Source organism: Rousettus aegyptiacus, unplaced genomic scaffold (assembly GCF_014176215.1).
Source record: "Rousettus aegyptiacus isolate mRouAeg1 unplaced genomic scaffold, mRouAeg1.p scaffold_m13_p_4, whole genome shotgun sequence".
Taxonomy (NCBI): Eukaryota; Metazoa; Chordata; class Mammalia; order Chiroptera; family Pteropodidae; genus Rousettus; species Rousettus aegyptiacus.
In genome coordinates this window covers 102,320,856-102,329,484 of record NW_023416307.1, presented here as the reverse complement: position 1 = coordinate 102,329,484, position 8,629 = coordinate 102,320,856, and positions in this window count along the sequence as shown.

Here is an 8,629-nt window from a genome sequence, read left to right as displayed (position 1 = left end):
GGGTTACCTAAGTTAGTGCCTGGAGCCATTTCTCATGCATAAAAATTTAAATAATTGACTGATATACATAAACTATTTAAGGATTTGAAGAGATTCCATTTTGTGAAATTATCCTATATGCCATTTCTGAATGAATTAGATAGTGACTGATAGTAAGAAAATAAAGGAGGTGTCCAATAAATGGAACGATGGATATATAGCCACTTAGATCCAAATTTTCAAAGTCATCTGGAGAATCATTTAACCGTCTTCATTTTATAAGAGTAACATAGCTAGAAAACCAATAAAATCCCCCCCAAAATTAAATTCCAGGGGATGATTTACATGCATTAATCACATAAATTTGCATTATTGATTATTTCTTGAAATTAGGGACCCATCGGGCAAGACTTCATTGCAATAGTATTTATTACTATGACAGGACTTGACCTTTAATAGAATTCAATATTTTTTGAAACAAGTTCTCTGATTCTTCTTCATCCATCTTCCACTGATGTTCCACTTCGCCAAGTTCCTAGCTTATTGACAAGAAATGGAGCACCAGCATGTGGCCACCACCATCAGGATATCCACGCCCTCACTCTCCCGTATGCCTAGGCTACTGGCTATTTCTTCATATATCTCCTGCCATACTCATTTTTTTTCTGACATTCCTGCGACATTTTTCATCTTCTTTCCCAGTAGCTTCTTAAGTTCCTACTTATCACTTACATTTCCAAAGCACCCATACATCATTTGCTTATAAAATCTGCATTACAGTGATGATAATGGCAATAACAATTAGTTAACATTTTTCAGCACTTTGATGTTATCTTATCTTGAACTCTCTTCTGCAGTTCTCACAATACCACTACATTGTCTTAGTATTATTAGTATTTTTTTTTACACAACAGGAAACTGAGGCTCAAAGAAGTCAAGTAATTTTGCTAAGATTGTACAATTAATCAATATTTCACAAAGATTGTCTGATAATGCTGAATCAGAAAATTAAATTGATTAGGACTAATCACTCAAAATTATTTTATACACTAAAATACTTGTGATTAAAATGATATGATGTTAATGATTTGCTTCAAAATAATCTAGTCAGGAAGAAGATAGGGTATAAATGAATCAAGGGGAGCCACGAATCGATAATTGTTTTGGGCGCTCATTGTACAACTTGCCCTACTTTTATGTACATTTAAAACTCACCAAATAAAAATTTAGTCTTCTTTTTAATGTCATTTTTAATACAACTACATTTAATACATTTTTAATACAAATACAATTTAATGTCATTTTTAATACAATACCACTACATTGTCTTACTGATCAAGCCTACTGATCAGGATAGTCATTCGGAGTTTGTAGATAATTTCAAAATGTTTCATTATGCATTCAGGCTTAATACCTAATACAGGGATATGGGACGAGCACTTCAGCTTTAGATACAAATGCCTCATCTGTGTCACACAAGTTTATTTTTTTCTAGACCTCTGTATATGCATCCCATACTTGTCTTAGTGGAAGAAACAATTACCCAGGCACTGTGTCCACCTGCATGGTGTTCCCTTTTAATTAACCTGTGTAGCCTTTTTCACTTAACCTAGTTTCAGAAGTGACAGCCACTTGGGCTGTCTAAATAACGTTTGCCAATGTTCCTTTATTGGGTGTATTCAATCAAAACAATCCTTCCAAGTGTGTGGTCCAGTTCTCCAGAGCTGGTTATACTTTCTATTCAGCCACGATCCTTGTCACAAACATCAGTGTTATAACTTGTCTTACTAACCATAGTGCTTAGAATTGTTTCAATATATGAAACCTCCATCAAACCAATATGTCCTCCTTTCTCAGTGTTTCTATGCAAAAGTTATTCCACAACTCTACTTTAAAACCCTTCTGCCAACATATAATATCCAGTGTCGTGTCCCGACCCGCGGGACTTGTTATTCGTTGGGGCGAGGAAGACCCAGCCTGTAAAGAAAAACGGGCGGAGAAAAAGGAGCGGAGGCAAGACAGTGTTCTGATCAAGCCTCAAATTTTATTTTCGGATAACAAACATATTTATACGGCAAGAACAAAGGGGGGCAGGCAAAGGGTACCTGTTGCAATATGATTGGTCTTCAGCTGGTGGTGTGGGGAGCGGTAAGGACAGGGGGAAGTACGAGGTGGGGGGGAGAGCAGGAGCCTATCAGCACCTTTGGTGGTCAGCCAGCTTCTCAGAAAGACTTGTTTATCATGGGTTTGGTTCTCACAGCCTGAGGGCTTTAGAGACCAAGGGCGCAGCTCCCAACAGTGTCGTAAATATGTAGGAATGTAGTATACTTACATAGCTGCTAAAAGATTAAATAAAAAGCACCACATTTCTGGGTGCAAATTTATTAGTATGTTATCAAATCTCTAAAAATGTGCATGCCCTGGGGACAGCAGTACAGCATCTAGAATTTACCCTAAGAAAGTAATTGTGCAGATGCACAAAGATGTATGTGCAAATATATTCAAGGCAGTGGTTGTTTTTTAAAATGATATTGAGTAATTAGAATTTAACTGCCCAACAACATGAGATTAGCTCAATAAAATTATCTGCAGACACTTTAAATGTTGAAATAAATATGTTTATGGTAATGCAGAAGTTCCTTAAATTCTGTTAGTAAAGAGCCAGTTACTCAGAAATATACATAGTGGGTGTGTATATGTGTATGTATGTATGTGTGTATATATGTGTGTGTGTGTGTATACACATATATACATACATATATTCTAGCGTGAAAAGGTTATACCTATATATGTATGTGTATATAAAATTTGTGTGTATGTATTTGAGAAAATGTCGAGGGGTGTGCGACCTAGGTCTGGACTGGTAAATACTATAGTTTCCTTCAAGTGATTTTTTTTTCCATCTGTGTTTTCATGCATTTTTACAATGAACATGTAGTAGCTACATAAGAAAGAAATAAGAAAGAAAATTAACAGATAAAATCTGCTTGTCTAAATGTGTTTCAACTGTTCAGATAAAAGGAAAATGAAATAACCTGGAGAAGATGTAAAAAACCTTTGGGAGCGTCGTTTCAATAAAGAGAAACCTTTCAGTATTAATTATTGAATAGAAATAATGGAAAAGGTAATGGGGAAGAGGAGCAGAAAGCAGAGTTAAGAGTCACTCTGCAGTTGGTAATAATATCCCAACTCAAAGCTGGGAGCTCTGAGTGTGATGTGGCCCCCAAACCAGTGAAACATTGTGGCATGCTTTCTCTCTGTTTTTTGGAGTGCCACCTCTTTTGGCAACTTCTATTGTAAGCCAGGTATTATTCTCTGACCCTTACAGCAGCTCCTCAATGTAGGTCTTCCCAAAGGGTGGCCCAGGGGGTACAACTCCTTGCCCAAGGTTATAGCTGGTAGATCTGAGCTGAGATTATGAACCTAAATGTGCCTTTTATCACCATGGTCTTCATTACAAAAAGAAGAGAGACGGAAGCTCAGAGAGAGGCATCATCCTGTTATGCTAGTGACTAAGACAGGACTTTGGTAATGTCTGGGTAGAATTTTCTGAAGAATGGGGTCAAGCTGAGTTGTGCAGGCAACAATGACTTTTTAAGGAACGGAAATGAGCCTCTGTGACTCTAAATCATTCAGGCTAGATGTTTACAATGAGTGGTTTAGCTTCAGGCCAATATTAACTTCCCTTCCTATTACTATCAGATTAATTACATTTTGTTGCTTTTTCTAAGTACATTTCAAATCAGTGTACCTATAATTCAGCAGTTAGTATTAAAGTAGCAATGGGTCTGCAATTGAGTTATCCGAAGCTCATTTACAAAATAGAACAAAATTCCAGAATCTCTTTTTGGTATTTAAATAGAGCATTAATAATAAGTGACTAGGATATTGTTTTTAAGTTGAAACATCTAAATTGAAAAATTTAGATTCTTCAGATTACAAAAGAAATCAAGGAAGATGTATAAAGGAGGATCAAATGAACATGGGTAAATTTGCATTTTAAATAATGGATCTATAAAATATACATAAAATACAGTTACAAAATCTGTCATTTTAACATTTAAACAAACCATAAACTACAAAAATATTGTGTATGCTGGTATGTTCATGTACAAAGATAAGATAGACTTAAAGAGAATTAGTATTATCTGACAAATTTCAAATATTAAAGTATTAAAAAATAATATTTTCTACGCACTTCAGACTAGATATATAAATATATGCATGTGTATATATATATACACACACATGCATATATAGATAGATATAGATATAGATGTAGATAGATAGAAATAGATATATAGATATAGATATAGATAATTGTCTTCATTTGGATTGTTCCCATGATCTCATGCCTTTACATGCAGCTAATATCAAGGACTGTTCCACAGCTGATCAATAAAACACAATTTACATCAAATGACCAGAGAGTTGTCAATTTTTAAAAATCCCAGCCTCTCTTGTGGATTGCTAACTTCAAAGACTTGCATTAAGATTATTAAGCAAGTAATGATTGATTTATTACATAACATTAAGAAATGTTTTCTTTGAAGCACAAATTAAAAGGTCATGGATGCCAGAATTTTTCTTCAAGTTGATAGTTAAAAATGCAGAATAGATCATTTAGCTGGCCGTGAAGGACACATGAAGGAGATTTGAAGTAAGTCTCTTTCCCAGCAATATTTCATTGAAATGCTTAATATTCTGCAGTGGATTAATGAGGCCGTTATCTATTTTCAAACAATGGGTGAACAATTAAGACCCAGTTCTGAGAACAAATTAGTGTCACTGTTATTTTGTGATGGCATTTAAAATGACCATTGCTATAACAATGGGGCACTATTTAACAGGACAGAAAATAATCATTTACATCTAGCAATTCAGCGGAGGTTTGAGAAAACAAAAAATATATGTGGCAGCTGCTGTTCTTAGAAGTAAAACTGACATTTTAGGATGAAAGCAATTTGACCAGCTGAAACCTAAACATGCTTTGTGCCATGTCTTGAAGTCACCCAAAATGTATGCCAATGTGCTAATCATTCATCATAAAGCCAGTGAGCTATGCAATTTCTCGCCCTGGTTTCAAACTCTTAGAGGGAGAGGAGATGGGTGCAAATCTTTGAAAGATCAGACTTGAGAATGAACAGAATTAACTAAGCACATGAATATAATAATAATAATAATAATAATAATAATAATAATAATAATAACATATACCAAGTATGGGTAAAATAATCTACATATGAAGTTTAACTGGGAAAAATTGATCTTGCAGTTAAACTCAAGTCCAATCCAAGACTAACCACCTGTGTGTTCTAAATAATGAGGAACTACATTGCTCAGCAAGCTTGCATCACAATGCAAACAGGATAATAAATTATCTCGCATTTCCCTAGTGCATTGTTATGGAAAATTAGGATGAAATTTTGGTGTCATTCTACAGGTGGCAAATAAGAATAAACTATTTTTCATGCCCAGAGTCAAATAAAATCAGGGTACTTTTCTTATACTTTTGTGAATTATAATTGTGTTTACCTCAATATCTTCCCTAAAGAATACTATCTAATTCTACTTCCCATAGCTCCAGTCTTTCCTTCCCAGGTTGCAAAGTTATGTTGGTTGTTATTTTAGGTAAGTTCTGTCATTTAGTGGTTCCCCTCACCCCCGCATAGAAAAAGAAAGAAAAGTCTATATGGCCAAATTGATGTGATGAAATGATAGGTTTAAAGAATAATTTATTATACTATCAAGATCTTGGCATGCCAATCCTGAAAAGACTATTTTGAGCTGTCACTTCTAAAGCACATATTTTTTCATTGACTGACATGCCAAGTGCTTGATGGAATAATGAATTGTTCCCATTGACATCACCATTGCACACAACGCTTGGGTTCCATGCAGCACTCTTCAGGGTGATAAATAACATTGCTGCTTTTTCCATGATGTGTAAAACTAAGAGGTTGAGGTCAGGTTCAGAAATTTGCTGAGAAGGGGATGTTGGTTTAGGGGTGGAGGGAAGAACGAGGTGAAGGTCAGGGATACCATAAACATCAGCCATGAGTGTGGTACATATCATAACACTTCACAATTAAAATATACATGAGTCTACATTTTGACACAACAGCAACAATACACCACTTCCAAGTATTCTACTTTGTTGCTTGTATTTGTGTTTTTTTTTTCCTGACTCAAAAGCTATTTGCTATTACTATATTCAACCAGACACTAAACTCCTCTCACTCAGAGACCAAAAAAAGGTAAAAAGGAGGTCCCCAGATTCAAGCCATGGGGCCATTGTCCTTAGCACAGATCATATACATGTTTCCAAGTTACACTCTGCCCTAAGGTATCATTGTCCAACTTTGTATTTCTAGGATAGGCCAAGTCCAAACCATTCCAGCCAGGGGAAGGCCTTCCAAAGGCCTCAGACCCACTGAACAAACTTGTTAGGAGTCCTTGGTAATATTAGTGGCCAGATTGACAAAATGCTGAGTACTGACAAAGGTCACCACCCACAGAGGCCATAATGCATGAGTACTTCCTATTTATGCAAAGTGTTTAGAAAGGCTTGGGCCTTCCTTGACAGCAATCTCTCCTTTCCAAGCAAAGCCTTCACTCCACATGCCCCTGAGCAATGAGCTCCCCTCTCCCTTCACTAAACAACAATTCATTTCTTTTTTTCACAAAAACCAGCTTTGATTTGCTCCCTCCTAATAGTCATCATCCTATTTACAATTGAAAACTTGACACAAAGCAGGATTTCGGGCAGTATCCTCCCACCCTTAAGCATTTCAGCTAACAAATGAGTCCCCCTCTCCTCAGAGCATACTTATTTCATAAAAAGACCTTAGAGTAAGGCCTAGAGCCACCCATGGCCACTTTACATAACTGAACTGTAGGTTTACATATGTGCACATATTTGCATATATGCACATACCACTTGCCATGTACTCAGAGACATAATTAGCAGAAGTGCAGGTTAGATATAGGTCCAGACTCCACCCTTACCAGCAGAGAATGCTGAGATTGGGAAAAGGAAGGCTCGCATTTGCCTTTGCAGACTTGGGTGGCCCAGTCCTTGGTGTTAGATCGGCAGGGGGTGGGGGGTGCGAGGGGCCTGCCTGGAGGCTTCCCTGCTTGACATTGAATTTGGCCAAGGGCCCACCCTAAAGCCCTGGCTCCACCGCCCTAATCCTCCACCACCCTGATCCGGATGCTCAACTGACATTCCCCATTCTATACCCTACCTGAACATAACCCTATAAAAACTACGCCCTCCCTCCTGTCCAGGGTGGGGCTTCTATGGCCCCTTTCCTCTGGGGCCAGTGAACCTTGCCCGGGAGCCCTCTCCCAATAAAGCCTTGCTTTTAAAACTTCTCTCGGCGTGTCACGCGTTCACCTTACACTTGGGGCATTTCAGATTAATGTTGTCACCTATGCAAAGGCTTCTCTGGTGCTCACAGGCACAGAATCCTGGCTCCCTATGTATCTGTCTCTTCCTCTTTCTCCTTGGTTCTCTGGTCTTCTCCCCGCCTCCCCCCGCCCCCCCCCCCCATTTATTGAGGCCTCACTGTGTGCTGAATATTAAGTGTGTGATCTGGGAATAACCTTCCCCATCTCCTCTACCCCCATCTGGAGCATTTCCCTTGCTTATGGCATGTTCTTTCCCTTCAGGGCACCAACCTCAGTTTATCCTTATATACCCTCACTACCTAGTTATCTGATTGATATCAGTTTCCCCTATTCCCTCACCACTGTTTTCCCAGAAAAGTGCTTTGCACATAGAATGACCAAATAAAACCTCATAACAACATTGAGGCTGATTCCTTCAATAGACCCCATTTATAATGAGAAATATGAGGCTCTGTGAGTGTGATTTGCTTTTGGTTACTCGGGCAGTAAGTGGCAGCACAGGGCCTGTTTGAGGCCAGGTCCTGTGACCATCACTATTCTTCCACAGCGCCTCTCCTCTGGTCGTGGCTCTGCAAAGCCCCTCTGATTTCTTATAAGACTTCATGTACATGCACTTGTCATTACCCTACAGAAGACTCATGGTGGGTCTCAAGAAGTCTCAAAGGGTAATGCAGACACTACTCACAGGCTACTCTGGGTTCTCTTCCACGGAACAGCCATGGGCTGACAGAGTAAGACCAAAATCGGCTATAATGTCTTCCGCCATGGGTGATTACTTGGAACAGGATGCTGTTCACTAGGAATCAACTAGTCAAGACCTTTCTGCAGGATTCCTGGCTGATGGGTGCTACTTACTTCTACCACTAAGCAGACTTTTAAATGCTAATACTAGAAGGAAGAGGAGGAGGAGGAGGAGGAGGAGGAAGAGGAGGAAGAGGAGGAAGAGGAGAGGAAATCATCATGGTAGGAGGAAGGAGCACCAAAAAGACAAAAGCAGAATATAACATCTTTCCTTGGTATTAGCCCTTTTCACTACTTTAAAAGTAAGGCCACAAAAGAATGGGTTCCTTTTTCTGTGTTTCTTTTATTCTCTGTCCTCCAGATTTATTGCTTGCCCAAAGTAGCAACCACCATAAACTTTTCTTTCAGTAGAATGCTATTTGAATTGCAAAAGCAAGGATATCCAAGAATATATAATCTAGAAAAAGTAATGTGATAATATTACAAAATGACTTTT